This window comes from Eumetopias jubatus, unplaced genomic scaffold, assembly GCF_037043125.1.
Source record: "Eumetopias jubatus isolate StellerSeaLion01/CBP00866 unplaced genomic scaffold, mEumJub1_p1.0 scaffold_3, whole genome shotgun sequence".
NCBI classification, from domain to species: Eukaryota; Metazoa; Chordata; class Mammalia; order Carnivora; family Otariidae; genus Eumetopias; species Eumetopias jubatus.
In genome coordinates this window covers 87,875,328-87,894,488 of record NW_028274809.1, presented here as the reverse complement: position 1 = coordinate 87,894,488, position 19,161 = coordinate 87,875,328, and the positions used below count along the sequence as shown (strand labels likewise).

Genomic DNA, 19,161 nt, shown 5'->3' with positions numbered 1-19,161 from the left:
ATGTAAAGGAAAATATCAGAATGGTGTTCAGGCAAGGACAACTCACTGGCAGGATGTTCTGTAGCTATCTATAGTGTCTACATAGACTGTAGTAAGCATATTTAAATATCCTTTTCATTCAACGTATAGGAAGAAAAGTCTAGGGTGATGAAAGAAGATGAAACTTCAGGTAGATCCAAATATACAAGCACATTTAGTACATTCTTGAAATGTGTATGTTTAGCAAATGAAACAATATAAACCATTAAACTGAAACATCTGGTCTTTTACACCCTGCATTTTTAGAAGTCAGATGTAATAAGCACATGTAATAAGATGTAATAAGCACCATGTTCAATATCATAGACAATTTGAGGGATAAAGCATATAATTTAATTGAGATTAGAATGATTATTTCTAAACTTTTTACAGTAGACAATGGATGCTAAAAAGTGGACTACTCATAGCTTAATCTCACTTTATGTTTAATTATAAAACAAGATACCAAAATATATGACAGTTTCATATTACTGGAATGTATTATAAATGTGGTACTAAAACAAATGACAACTTCAGCAACAATACAGATATTCTACACATTTGTTCTACATAAGGAAGCACAGAGCTGAGACTGTTCCCACATATACACAACTTATCTTTCATTCATGTTTTAAAATGATTTTTAAATACAGGTTTTCTTAGCCCATTTAAGAAATAACCATTTCTATCCTTTCTGTCAGAGTAAGTTTATTTCTTGTCTAAAATTTTAAAATCATATCAACATACTTAAGAAGACTTGTTGCTATACACACATATAAATTCTATTCATACAAACTATCATTTCCAGGAGCGATTTCCTTAGCAAGAAAATGTTGGCAAAAAAAGTTTAAGAACCATAAAGATTCAAAATATTCAAGAGTAAAATATACCTAAATGTGTTGCCATTTTGGAAATCATGCTTTTCTTTAGCATTATTTATCATTTCTTTTAACTCATTATTTCAGGGCTGAGGTATTTACTAGCAATCTTTCCAGTTTCCAAGATACCTTTTAATACTTTGCAAGATAAATAATGTGGAGTTACCTAAAGAAGAGTGCTCTCAGTCTTTTATAAAGGTTTATTTGAGCAGGTACTTTACACACCCTTTTTAGGTGATAGTTACTTTTTAAAAGTCTTATCATTCATTTCCTTCCACTGTAGCATTCAACTGTCACTTTTAGTTCAGTAAGAGCAAATCCAGAACCCAAACACATTATCTTTTCACATACTCTGCCACCTTCACACCCCTACACAGGTGTCTGACCTGGGGAGAGAGAATTTTCAGATACATTTAACCATCCTACTAAACTAGGATATATTAAGAGATGAAGATTCAATAGCTTCAGGAAACCAAATCAATTTTCTCTATTACTTGTATAGCGTAATTAGAGTGACTAGAATCTAAGAAAAAAAGGAAGGTAACCTTTTAAATTGGATACACAACTCTGTCTTTCCATGAGTTCTTGGCTGAACATTTTAGTCACGCTGTGATCAACCTCTTTTTTAATAGAATGTTTGTATGATCTACTTGACATATTTAAACTTGTTTTGGCCCTTAGTGGGAAAAATATTTCTATCCTTTTCCAATAATATGAACATAGATATTTAATTTACAAGTTGGTTGGTAATGATGTGATGCACTGCATTTTGGGAAGAACAGTCTTAACAGGTGTATGGGGCAATAGGAGGGCATCTGCAAGTGGCCAACAGATGGACATGGCAGTGGGAGAGAACCACCAGGAAATGAGCAGATGGACATAGCAAAAGAAAGGCAATTCCGTGTGAGCAGTGAGTGGCTAGACCAGCAGTAAAACTTTGCCACTTGGCATATGGTAGAATGCTCATTGCATCAGCTAGAATTCGTACTATGACATTTTTGGCCGAGTCCGGAAGAGAGATTTCTAAAACCTGCCTATGATATTTGGTTCAAAATTCAGCAATATTTTCACAGTCAATATTGCAAATTCTGCCTTAACAAGTTGTGTTACTCTTCTTTTAGGTTCACAAAAGACTTTGGCACTTCATACTCACATAATAATTTTGAAACTGGGGTTAAGATCCATCCAATTCACGATTAGACAGAAAACCAAAGTGAATCTTTTAAAGCATTCACTGATATTAAGAGGAAAAAATAATGTAATAATGTGCTTCATTTTAACATGTATCTAATAGGAAAGTTGACTTATTCATTCACTGTAAAGGCTTAGTGAAAATGTCAATACTTTACTAGATACACCACCAGCAGCTTAATTGTTCTATAAACAAACTTTATTATTACACTCTCCATCTTAAAAATCTTCTTTTTGTTATTGTTGTCCCAATCAACAAAATTCAAATCATGTAGCCCACATTTAGGGTCCTTCACAATTGGGTCCAAAGCATCTTAGAGACATATCCCATAACTACTTTATACAAGCTCTATACTTGTTGCTTATTCCCAAATATGACAGACATGTTTGTCTTTTTAGCCAGCCAGGACTCACCACTCATTTCTGTCCAAAATACCTACTCTTCAAAATACAGGTAAAAATTAATGAATATACCTTGATTCTCCCAATTCTCATGGCAGTATCTTTAAATTTTCTTAATGACACACAACATTCTGTTATTGCATCGTTTTAATGTCCCTTATTTCTGTTACTAAATTCCTTCAGGAATTCCTAATTCAGGCCTCACACAACATTTTAAGCAAGGTGTGTGTTCAATGGATATTTGAAAATTTTCAGAGTATATTCTGAGTATATATTCAGAGTAACCGAGAAGTTCTTAAAAAGGAAATAGCATTTAACATTGTTTATACCAAACAATAAATTAATCTAACACAAATCTAGTAGAATCTTCTAGCTACTTCCTTAAGACTTTTACACACATTTTTTTATTTGGTAGACATTGCTTATAAAATATTGGAGAGTATTTAAAACACTAATGTTAAAAAATTTCCATTTAGTAAAATGTATAGCTAATAAATATTTCTAAACAAAGACAAATTCAGTATACATTCTTTTCAAATTATGATAAACTCCAAGTAAGTAGAATCAAATTGCTAGAGCTTTTTGGACTTACTGTCCCTCCATACCATACTTCTACCTCATCCAGCATAAAGTCCTTATCTTGACACAAGCTCAAGGGAGAGTATTCTTTTTATATACATAATGATCAGCATATATGAAAAAATTTATATTTCAATAAATTACATGTGGAAATAAATTATATGTGGAAAAACCCACATAACTCAAGCTATTTAAAAATATAGTCATCTTTAACTACTCTTAAATTTAAATAATAATTACTTTGAGTTATATGAACATAAAACTATTAATTCTTATTTTTCTATTTTTTTCCTTGGGATTTTCATAATGTTGCAACAAATCTATTCTGTAGCTACATCTCAAAATCAGAGATCATTTAGTCATTTTGATGGTTCTAGATTTTCTAATACAGGTAGACATAAGGATATAATTTTCTTAAATTAAAAGTGCAAGGAGTTATTTATTGGGATCTTCCCTTTCAGACAACTAAAGGGAAATATACAAATCACATAATAGTGTAACTTTGCCTGTGATCTGAAATCTCTTATTTTTCGTAAATTATACATTTGAAATAAACACAAGAATTAAGCTTTTATACATAAATGTTAGCTAAGTTCTTCTGGAGTATTCTTCGATTTAAAGGGTTAAATAAACCTATTTGCTTTTACATATTCCTCAAAACACTTTAAAATGTTCAGTCAATCTTAATGACACTAGTTAATTGGAAACTAGCCATTAATTTCAGATAGTGAGTTTCCAATTTGCACTTTATCTAATATTTACTTTAAAAAAATACTAGAACTCTACCATTTAACTCATCCTCTGTTCTTAACCTTTTTTTTTTTTTTTTAATCTCAGAATCAATCATATTGGTGTTTCCGATAGGAAACCATAACAGATTTGGCCATTCTTAAATAAAAATTTTGCTTAAGGAAGCTCTTCATGATGAAGAACAAAACTGTACTTTGTTCTCAAATTCCTTATTTTTCTGTTAACATTTAAAACAGGAAAAAGTGAATCCTCACTATGACTAAAGACAAGATACAGTTCCCTTATTGAAAATACCGGATAATTTCTCTCAATCTGTCAAAAATTTAGGTAAACTCAATCTCTGATATCCCATTTCAACATATATTTGGTTGATTCACCTTTCAACTCAGTTGAAAATACTGCTTCATAAAGATGGCAGGGGAAGGAAAGAACTGATGAGTTCTAAAGGTCACAGAAGACTTGGTTGGCTTTCCTTTTTATATGTGATAATGGACTTGCCTGAACCTTCGTAATACATCTACCTACTAAAAACCATGGGCACAGAGCTATAGGTGATGCTGTTTGTCTTAATCACTGATAAAACATATAATAGGATGCTAGATTTGGAGGAGATTTTGGACTTCCTGTAGTCCTACCTTTTTTATTCCAAGTTAACATTATGTGAATTTCACAAAATCATACAGCTTGTTAGTAGGAAAAATGAAAAGAAAAAAACCATAAGATAAAATAAAAAATATATGTAATTTATACATGCAACAAAAATTAAGATTTAAACTAGATCCAGAAACTTCTCATAAGAAAACATACAAGAATGGTTAAATTTCCCAGTTTTAATGGGTAAGAAGGTTTTCTAATTTTCTAAGTACTTTGGTATTGTTTAGACATTTACAATGAATCTTCCTAACCATCAATACCCATTTAGAAACTTCTTTTAGTATAATATGTATGAAATGGTTGAAAAATGCACAACCATATTTAGCGAAGAAAAATATCCTCTTGTCAAATTAGAGCATCATACAATAAGAACGACAATGTAATTTTAATACAGGTTTAGAAATGTTTTATGCCAACACTGGTATAAAAGCTTCACTACAATACAGCTAATCTAAATGTTTATACTTCACCATGCCATTAAGAATATGAATTTTTGTTTCTTTATAGATTCTTTAGCTTGCTACTAAATCATTAGCACTTCAATTTTTTTTTTTAAATCAGGTTTTTGCAGCTGGCAAAATTTAAGATTAAAATGATTACTTTAGGATATTTAATGTAGTCTAAAATTAAGTGGGAAAGTCAGTTAATCAAAGCACAAATTATAGAACGTCTCAAACTACTCATCAAGGTCTCTTGTTTATAGTGTGCATATCTGTGATTAATTTGTGAATGTCTGAGATGTGGGAATTTACACATGGTTTTGCAGACAAGGCATGCCTGGAAATGTGCTACACTACTTGAAAACTAGGAAAAAAATAAAATACAAAGTACTGAAAAATAAATTGCAGAAGAAGAAGATGCACAGAAAGGGTAAACATTTATCAAACATGTTATATTAGGGAGGGAAAACTTTCCTTGTTGGTGAAGTTCCTTGGCTTTTTTTTTGTTCTATGCATACATCATGTCAGGTTAGAAAATATCGCAGATAAATATTGCATTGTATAATATAGTATTCTGAATACAAATAAGGGGGAGATTTTAAATGTCAATGCATAATGGATATCTCACATGTGGCTTTTATTCTAATTTGTTTTGCTGATTTTACACTTGAGAATGATACCCAGGCTGATAGTGAAATGATGATACCCTACCCCAGTTGTGATTTCTTATAAAATATTTAATTCAGACCTCCAAGTTCTAAACTAGAAAATCACACATATAAATTTAGAATGTTATGTAAGAATAGGTGAATCTTACTGACAATGACTTCAACTGAAATATACTTATTTAACATATAGTTAAAATAGTATTTAAAATGTTGTTATATAGATAATTTTTTTTCTCTAAACCTTAGCAAAATTACATATTTCAGCTAAAACTAATTTATCTTCATTTACTAAAAATGATTTTTTCTTCAAGTAATATAGAGGAAATAGTATGCTCATCTTAAAGAAAATCATGTACATAGTGCTTGGTGATGTAATTATCATAATGTTGTTGATATACTCTCCCAAACTAATAATATCAAATGGTGTCATTTAGGAACTACAAACCAAAGTAAACACCAAATCAAATCCCACACTCCTCACACAAAACAAAACAAAACAAAACAAAAAAACTTGTTGAATTTACTGAGTCAATCTTCAAATGGATTGACTTAAGTTTTCTTGATTTCACGCAAAAGAGCACTTTTCTTTCCATATATTCCCAAATTTAACCCTTTTAAAATTATTGTGTTTGAATATTTTAAAACTGCTCTTTAAGTTGTAATTTAAGTCATGAATTTGAAACAAATCAAGTTTCACAACAAAACCTTGTATATTAATGCTGGCTTTGCTTTTTTAAATTAACAATGACTCAGTAACAACTATTCCCTATGCACATGTTTTTATGTAGTTGTAAGAGCATGGAAGACAAATGTATCATCTGCTAATGCTAGTCATTAAAACTTTCAGAGATAAAGAAAATGTGCTATATCTATGCTGTCTGACATGGTAGCCAATGCCCATATACGACTAATGAGCATTTGAAATATAACTAGCATGACTGAAGAAATAATTTTTTTATTTTAATTTTAGTTGATTTAACTGTATATACAGTCACATGTGACTAGTGACTATATCAGACAGCACAGGGCTTGACTAAATGTTTTCACACAATTCTGATTATGATCCTCTATTAGTATATGAGTGCATTTATTTATAAAGCATATAAATACAAACCATATTATTAGTTATATTATAAAATGTAAACAAAAATATATTACAATTTTGAAATAAAGATGTAATGAACAAATTTAAAAGTATTATAAATCATTGTTATATTTCTCATTAGCTAATAGTTATTTCATTAGCTAGTAATTTTTAAAAGCATTTTATTTATTTATATGACAGACAGAGAGAGAGCACAAGCAGGGAGAGCAGCAGGCAGAGGGAGAGGGAGAAGCACGTTCCCTGCTGAGCATGGAGCCCAAGGCAGGGCTCCATCCCAAGACCCTGAGATCATGACCTGAGCCAAAGACAGACGCTTAACCAACTGAGCCACCCAGCACCCTTCATTAGCTGGTATTTTAAATATATAAATACAAAATAAACTATATCTTTAATAATAATGGATATAAATGTGTATCCCAGATAGTGTTCTTCAGAGTTTTTAATTTCTGCTAATTTTTTGTCAGCTCTTATTAAACTGTCACTGTCTTAAGTCTACAAAAGTGTTCATATGATCAGTAGGAGAGATGTCATCTCTGTAATTTCATTGGGTATGTTTATTACATCCATGGGTATATTTATTACATTGAAAAGGAAGATCTTTAAATTAGTTTATAAGCATATATAATTTACAATGCTTTGTAATATCCTAAAAGACAAAAAAAAAAAGTGCCCCATATTGATACCTCTAAGTGGTAGATAATTTATGTAATAAATATGAACTGTGACTGTCAAAAACTTACGGTCTGGGTGGAAAAGCTCATGAAGTCAATAAGTTAAATATTAATAAAACACATTTCTTTTCAAGAATGCTATCAAAATAGCAGTCCTAATATTTTCTTTCCACATTCAATAGTTTGATCAGCACAGTCCTTTTGTGGGGTTTTTTTGTTTTTGTTTTTGTTTTTTTTTTAAACACTCCACTTTGGATATTAGTCTAGACAACACTGTTTCATCTTATTAATGAAAATACCAGATCAAAGAGAATTGACGTCTTGGTAGAATATAAAGAAGAAAAAGAAAGGAAGGAAGGAAGGAAGGAAGGAAGGAAGGACCAAAGAAATAAAAAAACAAAGAGGGAGGAAGGAAGGGAGGAAGGAAGGAAGGATGGAAATCTTGGTTATATCTGATCTCTATCCATTCTTCCTTCTGATTACTGTCTCATAGTTTTCTTTTGGGGAAACACTCTCCCTCCACTTTTTGTCCATTTGATATAAGTGGAGCTAACAAATCACCATATCAGTTAGAATCCCTTCACCCTCGCCTTTTCACTGTATGGATCAAACTGGCCTGAAGTGACATTGAATGGAGCCCTTGAGAAAGCAAAATACATTTTACTATATACTGTAATGAGAAGCACATACCATAACATGAAACCAACAAAGAAGAAAGTAGGAAATAAAGAGCCTCCTGAATATCTTTATTTAGGCTGCCTGAAATCTTTGTTTCACTTTTCTGTTATGTAAGTCAATACATTAGCATTTTTCCTTAAGCTAGTTTAACTGTCTGTTTTCTCCAACTGAAAATATTCTGAATAAAAACTATGCTCTATTAGACATGCTACCACCTGACAGAAATAATTGACAAAAACTTTCCAAATTTGGTAAAATCTACACATCCAAGAAGCTCAACAAACCCAAGAAGGATAAATACAAAGAGATCCACAACTAGACACATTATAATCAAATTGTTGAGAGCTGAGGGCAAAGAGAGAATCCTGAAAAGAGCAAGAGACAAGCCATTCATAACCTATAAAGGATTAATAAAATTAACAGCAGATTTTTCATCAGAAACTCTGGAGGCCAAAAGGGACAAGGATGACAATTTAAAGTGCTAGATATTTTTTTTTTAAGTCAACGAAGAATTCATTATCTGGCAAAACTAAACTACAAAAATGAAATTAAGACATTCCCAGATAAATAAATGCTGAAGACATTTGTTGACATAGATTTGCCCTAGAAGAAATATTTCTTCTAATATTAAAGAGAATCCTTTAAACTGAAACGAAGGGACACTAGAAAATAACTTGAAGCCACATGAAGGAAACAAACAAACCCTAGTAAAGGTAATTGCACAACTTACTCTAAAATCAAATATCATTCTATATATTATATTGCAGTTTTTAAGTCTTTTTTTATTTTCTGTACTATTTTAAAAAATACATAAAAAATAGAAATCTATGCTAATAGGCAAATAATGTATAAAGATGTTATTTTTGACAACAAAACAAGGAGGGAGAGCTGTATAGAAACATAATTTTGTATATTACTTAAGCTAAGTTGATATTAATTCAAATTAGGTTGTTATAAATTAAATATATTAATTGTAATCCCGTGGGTGATCACAAATAAAATATCTAAAATATATGCACAAAATCAAATGTTATGGGAACCAAAAGAGTACACTAAGAAAGAAAATGAAACACAAAAGAAGGCAGTAGAAGAGAAATAATAAGAGAAAGGCATAAGACACACAGAAAACAAATTAAAAAGCAGCTGTAGCCCTTATCAATAATTATTTTAAATGCAAATGGTTACACTCTCCAATCAAAATACAGAGGTTATCAAAATGTATTTTTAAGAATTTATGATCTAACTATATGCTGTCTATAGTAGGTTTACTTCATATGAGAAGACACAAATCAATTGAAAGCAAAAGAGTGGTTAATATATTCCATGCAAATAGTAACCAGAGAAGAGTTTGTGGTAGCTATATTAATATCAAACAATACAGACTTTAAGACAAAAGCTCTTACCAAAGGCAAAGACAGATCTACTATATTGATGAAAAGGTCAATTTGTCACGAATATATAACAATTATAAACATACATGCACTACACAGCAGAACCCCTAGGTATATGAAGCAAACACTGACAGAACTGAAGGTTTAGAAATTGATGTTTTTTACAATAATAATTGAAGAACTTCAGTACACCACTTTCAATAATGGATAGTGCATCTAGACAGGAAATCAACATGGAAATAGAGAACTTGAACAACACTATAAACCAACTAGACCTAAGACATATAAAACACTTTACCACCAGCAGAATACACATTCTTTTTAAGTGTACATGGGACACTCTCCAGGACAGATAATATATTAGTTTACAAAACAAATTTAGATAAATTGTAAAAGACTGATACCATGAAAACTATCTTCTCTAGCCACAATGGAGTAAAGCTAGTAATCAATAACAGAGAAACTAGAAACTTCACAAATATATAAAAATTACAATGGGTCAAAGTAGAAATCACAAGGGAAATTAGAAAACACTTAAAAACAAATGAAAACAAAACAAAACAAATAGCAAAATTAGGGGATGCACCTAAAGCAATGTTTATAGGAAAAATTAAAGTAGTAAACATATGCATTAAAAGAAAAACACCTAAATCAATACCCAAACCCTATACTTTAAAGAACTATTGAAAAGTGAGAGAGAGGGAAAACTAAATTCACACCTACCTGAAGAAAGGTAATAATAAAGATTAGAGCAAAGATAAATGACATAGAAAATGGAAAAATAAAAAGAATCAATGAAACCCAAACTTGGTACTTTGAAAAGATAAAAAAAGTTAACAATCTTTTAACCAGATCAAGAGAAAAACATAAAAGAAAGACATGAATAAAATCAGAAATGAATATGGGGACACTGTTACTGACACTGTAGAAATAAAAGGATTATAAAAGAATACAATGAACAACTGTACATCGACAAATTAGATAACCTAGATATAATAAATCCCTACAAACACACAAGTTTCCAAAACTGACCTAAGAAGATAGAAAAAGAATCTCAACAGGCCTGTAACAAGAGACTGAATCAATAATTTAAAAACCTCCTAAGAAAAATAGCCCAGCAACAGATGGCATCACTGATGAATTCTACCAAACTTTAAAGAATTAAAATCACTACTTCTCAGACTCTTCCAAAGAATAGAAGAGGAAGCAATACTCTCTAACTCATTCAATGAGGCCAGTATTATTCTGATACAAAATCCAAAGATAGCACACACACACACACACACACACACACACACACACACACACACACACACACAAACCCATAGACCACTATTCACTATGAATATAAACACAAGAATTCTTGACAAAGTACTAGCAAACCAAATCCAAAAGCATATTTAAAAAATTATACACCAGGATACATGACATTTATCCTAGGTATCCAAGTTTGGTATAATGTAAAGAAATCAATCAGTAAAATATACTTTATTAATATGTACTAATAAAATCAATGTGATCATTTCAATTGATTGAGAAAAAGCATTTGATGTATTTGAAGACTCTTTCAAGAGAAAAACACTCAGAAAACTAGGAGTTGAAGGGAGTTACATCAATATGATAAAGGAAAAAAATGGGGAAAAAATATCCACAGCTAACATAACATAATGCTGAAAGACTGAAAGCTTTCACCTAAAGATCAGCAACAAGACAAGTATGCTCACTTTCACCACTCCTATTCAACACTGCACTCAAAGTTCTTGTCAGAACAGTTAGGAAATGAATGAGTAAAACTATTTTCATTAATAGATGACATGATCCAATACAGAGAAAAGCCCAATTAATCCACACACACACAAATACTATGGCTATAAAAAAACTCAGCAAATTAGAAGAGTATATAATCAATAAACAAATATTGGTTGGATTCTATACACCAGCATTAAACAACAACAACAACAACAACTAATTGAGAAAACAATTACACTTGCAATAGCATCAAAAAAATAAAATAACTAGGGATAATTTTAACCAAGGAGGTGAAAGATTTGTATATTGAAAACTACAAAACATTGCTGAAAGAAATGAAAGAAGCCCTAAATAAATGCAAAGTCGCCATGTTAGTGAATTGGAAGACTTCCTATTGTTAAGAGGGCAATACTGGAGAGGTCTGTAGATCGAATGCAATCCCTATCAAAACCCCAACACCCTTTTTTTTTTTTGGCAGACACGGAAAAGCCTAACTTCAAATTCAAATGGAATTGAAAGGGTTCTAAGAAATCAAAACAAACCTGTAAAAGAATAAATTTGGAGAACTCACCCCTCCTGATTTCAATAACTACTACAAAGCTACAGTGAACCAAACAGTGTGGGACCAGCATAGGAGAGATATACAGAGACCAATGGAATAGAATTGAGAGTCTAGAAAAAATCATGCATCAATGGGTAGTTTTTGACAAAGGGTCCTGAGATGATTCATTGGGGAAAAATAGTCTTTTCAACAAATGGTGCTGAGACAACTATCTACATGCAAAAGAAAGACAGCGTACCTCTACCTCATACCATATACAAAAATTAACTTAAAAAGGATGAAAGACCTAAATATAAAATAATTAAAATCATAAAACTCTTAGAAGAAATCATAGGAGTAACTCTTTATGAATTTGGCTTTGCCAATGGATTCTTACATATGGCACCAAAAGTATGAACAGCAAAAGAAAAAAAAATAGGTAAACCTGATTTCTTCAAAGTTTAAATCTTTGCTGTATAAAAGGACATAACCAAGAAAATAAAAACACAGCTATAGAATGGGAGAAATATTTACAAATCATATATCTCATAAGGATCTAGTATCCAGAATATACACCTAGCTCTTAAAATTCAACAAGACAAACATTCCAACTAAAAAATGAGCAAAGGGCTTTAGTAAACATTTCACCAAAGTAAATATACAAATGACCAACAAACACATGAAAATATGTTCAATACCGTTAGTCATTAGGAAACTGCAAATCAAAACCACAATAAGGTTCCATTTCACATCCCCTACCATAGGTATAATTTCTTTTTAATTTAAAAAAAAGGGATTGGTGAGGATTTGGAGGAATAGGAAATCTTGTACATTGCTGGTAAGAATGTAAAATGTTTCATCTGCTGTGGAAAAGCTTGGCAGTTATTGAAAAAGTTAAACATAGAACTAACATATGTGCTCAACATCTCTAATCATCAAGGAAATGCGAATCAAAACCACAATGAGGTATCTCCTCACACTGTTAGGATGACTGTTATCAGACAGGAGGTTAGAAATGCTGGTGAGGATGAGGTGGTGGGAATATAAACTGGTGCAGCTACAATGGAAAAGAGTAAGAAAGTTCCTCAAGAAAAAAATAGAATTACCTGGGGCACCTGTGTAGGCAGTTGGTTAAGCCTCCGACTCTTTGTTTCAGCTCAGGTCATGATCTTAGGGTCATGAGCTTGAACCCCGTGTCAGGCTCTGTGTTTTGGACAGTCTGCTTAAGATTATCTTTCCCCTCTATCCCTTCCCCCTACTCTCTCTCTGTCTCAAATAAATAAATAAATCTTTTTTTAAAAAAATAGAATTACCATATGACCCAACAATCCTACTTCTGGGTATAAATCCAAAAGAAACAAATTCATTTCAAAGAGTATCTATATTCCCATGTTCTCTGTAGCGTTATTCACAATATCCAAGATATGGAAGCAACCTGAGTCCATCATACATATATATATTTTATATACTCAATATAAAATGATACATACTGCATATATAATGAAGCATTTTATATACGTGAAATATATGATATATATTATGTGATACATTAAAAAAAAGGAAATCTTGTCATTTACAACAACATGGGTGAATCTGGAAGGCATTATGTTAAGTGAAATAAGCCAAACAAAAAGACAAATACTGCATGGCATCATTTATATGTGAAATATTTTTTTAAGTCATATTATAGAAACCAAAAGTAGAAAAATGATAGCCAGAATGGAGGAAATAGGGAGGGGACGGTAAAACATTATAAGTGTTTAGCTATAAGATCAATAAGGTCTGAGGATCTAATTTAAAACATGGTGACTATGGTTGATAACACTACAAACAAATATACAAACAAACAGAAAAGATAAATATGTCAGGTGATGGATGTGGTAATTAACTGAATGCTGGAAATCCTTTGGAAATGATGTATGTATATATCAAATCACCACAATATACACTAAATCTCTTACAGTTTTGTTTGTCAATTATACCTTAATAAAGCTGAAAAAAATTAAAAAATATAAGATTGGAAAACTGAGGGTTCTAGAGGGGAGGGGGTGGGGGGATGGGTTAGCCTGGTGATGGGTATTAAAGAGGGCACGTTCTGCATGGAGCACTGGGTGTTATATGCAAACAATGAATCATGGAACACTACATCAAAAACTTATGATGCAATGTATGATGATTAACCTAACAAAATAAAATTAAAAAATATTTATATATAAGATTGGAAGAAGGGAAAACTAGATACAGGAAGAAACATTGTGAGGCTGTTGCAGTCATCCAGGAAGGAGACAAAGATAGTCTAGGCTCAAACAAGGCAATAGAGGTACAAAGACACAGATAATTTATATTTTAAAAGACAGGATTGACAGTATCAAATTTCCAAACAAAAGATCTTTATAAATTCTCTAATTATTCTAGAGGTTGCTATCAACATGCTTCTGTTAATCCCATAAATCTGTTTGGGTTTTATCCCTACTATGTACCCTATTATATCTATGTATAGCTAAAAAAAATTATCCTCCTTTAAAATATCAGAAAGACACTGAATCTGCAGCTAGTTGCTTAGCTGACCACAGTGTCTGGATACATAAAAGCTACCTGAAAGTTACTATGACCTTGAATCACAGCTTAAGCCGCTGTCTCACCAAAACGCTAGAACATGGATTACTAATGACAGCTTAGTTTGTCAAATATGTTTTAAATAGAGATTATTTAAAAGTCTCTATCACTTAGCTTATTACACAGAAAGTGTTTTACAGACATCTATAAATCATTTATCATAAGTACGCCACATGTATTTTTAGATAAATTATATGTCCTTTAAAGAGTGGAGCTGCTTTTTAATAAGTAGGAGGCCCGAAGAGCCAAGTTTTATTTTGAATGGGCTGTTGGAACCCAAGGGAAGAGTGAACAAATGCAGGTGGTGTAACAAGTCATTCTGCTTGACTTGCAAGTCCTACCGGTCTGTTCCCATTGTCAGCATTGTCCTCTCTTATAATGAAGGGCATTGCTCATAAAAACAGTGTGCCAAGGGTAAAGAAGCAGGAGATCAGATGACCCAATAAGTCTGGCCATGTATAACTTCTGTGATTCTTCAGAAATGTACAAAGGACACAGTATGTTGGAAGCCCAGTGAAGCAAGGCATAGACATGAGAAGGCCCAAAGTGGGGATTAATTTTGAGACTGTTTTTAATCTCAATAGTGTTTTATGAGTCACAATGTCAACATGAGAGAACTGATAAATTCTGCCTTTTAGAAGGACTTAGTGAGATCATCTACATTTCTGAGAAGATGAGGATCAACCTGTCAAGTCATGTGATCTACGCAAATGATGAACACAGAGGAATTGGGCTGTTAAACACAGGGCCAGCTCCAAAGAGTCTCCACATTAAAAGGAGCATCAGTTTCTCAGCTTCACAGCATTCTCTGCAGTCCCATTGAATAGATCTAGGTTAACGTCTTTGGGGGCACCATGAGCCTTGCCTTCCTTTCATAGAAAATCTGCCCATGTGGTTATGACTCAAAAGCTCCTGTTATAATACTTGGCAGGATTTGTACAGTACACATTTTGGAAGAAAGGTCAACACTAGGCAAGATTATACTGGGCAGGGGTGCCTGGGTGGCTCAGCCGGGTAAGTGTCTTCCTTCGGCTCAGGTCATAATCCCAGGGTCCTGGGATCGAGCCTGTATCGGGGCCCCCTGCTCCATGGGTAACCTGCTTTTCCCTCTCCCTCTGCCATTCCCTCTGCTTGTGCTCTCTCACTTGGTCTCTCACTCTCACAAATAAATAAATAAAATATTTTTTAAAAAGATTATATTGAGCAAAAGATGTGAAGTCAAGATCCTTAAAATAACCATATATGGTAAAATACATATATATATTAATTTCCCATACCCAAAATGCCTTCCTGTCAACACACACACACACACACACACGCCCTTCTGGAAAAACATGATTAAAAAAGGTTAAAGAATAGCCTATAGAACTCTAATAACATGAAATGTGAGTGGAGTATACCACCATAAACCACATGCGAATACGTCAGCCTTAACTTGTTCACTACTGTCAGATAAATATAGCACTTTCTTTTAGCTTTACCTACCTAAACTTATTTATTCTAAGTCAATTCCCAGACCCCATTAGCATTTTTGCCCTGTGAAAATTTCCCTTACACTATGCTTCCTGACTGTGAATTACATGAAATAAACATATATCTGCCTTTCTCATCTTTTTAAAAATAATTATGTATTCCCACATCAAGCACTCATCTTCATGCCTTTTCTGCTATGAGTACATTTATCCATTCAATCAAAAGATAATGGCAACTATAACAAAAATTCGCTGAGTTTAGGAGTGGCTTCGGTGGGCTGAGAAAAACAAATATAACACTATAATCTATATTCTACTTTGGAAAATATGGTGTGCATAAAAAAGCTACAGAAGAACAAAGATTATATGATAGCAATTAAAATGCCCACTGAATACAGTAAACATATGTATATATATAAGTATACATATATAAATATATATAAAATAAACAAGCTTCTCACACACATATATATGAGTAATAATACATAATATATATGTATTCCAGACATATATATATAAATATATATGTATTCCAAACAAACATTCCATAGACTTGTTTTCCAAAAATACAGAAAGAGTATTAGATTGTGTTTATTTTTTACATATATGAACTACTAATTTTATCTCACTGAAAATACATAATCTCTATGTATAATGCTCATTTTTGTCTTCGTTATTAAATTTGGGAAAAATAATTTAATATACATTAGTCTGAATACACTATGTCCCTCATTTGATTTCTAAGTTAAGATCACCACCTTTAAATATTGAGCAATATTTAAAACATAAATCTCAACTATCAGCCTTCTTTACTTTTTAATTGCATAATGAGAAGAAATCATATCATGTAAAAATCTAATTTTTACTTTAAAATTCCATCCAGTGATGCTTTTTAAAACATACATGTTCAAATAATTGTCTCAAGTTCCAAGACTTTACAAGTAAAATAAGACACTTTTAATCTTGAAAGATCATGAAAACGAGTTAACCTACTTCAAAACAAATATCCTTTGCCACCTGCAAGCAGTTATATTCATAGTAAATCCTATAAGTCAGAATACAGAAATTCTGAGTGTTTTCACCATAGCAATTGGTATAATGTGTTTAAAAAAAAAAAAAGCAAAACAAAACAAAGCAAAAAAACAAAAAAAGCAAACCTTTGGTAGCTTGAAATTTCTCCTGATTTGTTTGTACACAAAAGCATCTGTTATCCTTAGTAAAGCCATGCAGGGTGCAATCCCCCCAGACTTCAGAGTGTCAAAACTGCAACAGCTGTGGTCATTGTGATGCCTATGATTTGAATACTAAATGATGTATCAATGTCAGCACATGTTAAAGGGAATTTAGAATCTGGATGATTGGTCCTAAAGGTACAATCCACCTTTTTTTTTCAGTTGTCTGAGTTTTTAAAGTTTGATCTTTAAGACTCAGAGAACTGAAAAAAAAAAAAAAACATAGATTCTTCTCTGGGTTGTAGGATAACTGTATTTACATGCTAGATGTCAATCTTTAATACTAGTCACCTGACTCTAAAACTTTCTATTTATAAGTGAATTAATTAAAAAAAAGATAAGACAGAATCTCTACGGTCAAGGAATTTACAGGTTATCTAGAGACATGAATATATAAACTATTAGTTGCAATGCATTTAAAGAAATACATAAAAATTTCTAAGATACTATTATACTAAGATATTATTAAAAGACAGCTACAAAATTTCTAGGCAGGTAAAGGTAGGGGGAGGAAGGAAAATCTGGTTTTAAGGCAGTATGAGAAACAAAGCAGAGAGACAAAAATAAGTATTGCTCTAAGGAAGGATACCTATTTCAGAATGCTGTTGCAAAAGAATGAAGAAAGATAGGGTAAGAGAACTAAACCAGATCATTTCTAAAACATTGTAGGTTTTTTTAACTTTAAACTTATTTATTTGTACTGATAAAATATCTTCATATGCTTTTCATTTTCATTTGCTTTTATGTTTGATATTCTTTTATTTTTCCCACAGTGATAATATGTTGCAGACGAAAGAATCTTAGGATGCAGTTGCTAGGTAAAGTTGTGTCCTTGGGCAAGTCATTTAACTGTTGTGTACCTTGGTTTCCTTATATTTTAGTTGGAAGAATAATCCAGGCAACCTCTATGGTACTCATTAGTGATACGATTATACTGGAGGCAGGAGAGCTTAAGATTATTATTTTCTATCATTATTTCGTCAAATTTATAGATTCACAAATGAAAATATATGCCTGCATGCATTTTTATATTCCCATATGATGAAATAATAAAACACAATTCAAAATAAGACTTTAGGTCACTGGAAAACAGAATATAGGAGGGCTAACAGCTTCTACAGTTGATCTTCCTTTTAGCCATGTAAAAAAGGGTACATTGTCAATTATTTAATTCTCGTTACAAAAAATAGAATACCAGGGCCTAAGCAAGTCTTTCTTTTAGAATTGAAGCCTAAATTTCTCACATTATAATGGGATTACCAAGTGAGGAAGTGGATATTTTCAAGCAATCGTTATAATTAATGAATTTTACTTTTAGTGTGTACAAAGCCAGATCAAACTTTTAATCATAATAATATGACGCATTTCATTGAAATGGATTACCATTGTTACTCCCTGATGCTCTGACTTTATTCTCTGATGCTCTGACTTTATTCAAGAATAAAATTTGGATATCCTTGTGGATGTATATTTGCTCTTCTATAAATATTATTTGATAAATGATATTTATCAAAATATTTTGATAAATGCTGTATAGAGAAAAAACTAGGTATATCATAGTCATATTAAAATTAACACAAATAAACATTATCTTATGAATACATTTATAGTAAACAGAAAATAACTCTAGAAAAAATTCTTATGTCCACACCAGACATACAAATAAAAGAGGATGTGGTTTCTACTCTCTGAAACCTTGTGTAGAAAAAAAGAACTTGGAGATGAAAACTTTGTGAGTCTTTTTAATGTCACATGGGTGTGGACTAATTAAATTTCCAGAGTAGGTATAACAGAGAGAAAATCCTATAAAATGGAATTTTTCTTCTTTTACTTCTTTTTTTAGGTATCTTCCTCAGTTAAAATGAGTGACGATATATTACTGTGTATAGTATAGTATTGCATATTATGTATCCATTGCATTTGGATTCATTTTACTCATGTATCTATTTTTCTCTCTTAATACCACAAATTACAAAATACAACTCATGGTATCTCTAATAGAATACGGAGTCATACTAGACATTTGAAAAAACTAATTTTGGAATAATGCATTGAAGGAAACTAAATTGGAAAATTAAGAATAAAAGTCAACTCCTATACTAGGTCAAGCAAAATTTTGGATTTTT

General features: G+C 31.7%; 1 protein-coding gene across 2 annotated transcripts in view; it reads right to left on the bottom strand.

The window, feature by feature from the left end:
- LRP1B (LDL receptor related protein 1B) overlaps window positions 1–19,161 on the bottom strand; it is a 1,880,289-nt gene that overhangs the window by 1,125,858 nt on the left and 735,270 nt on the right. The window lies entirely within an intron of this gene.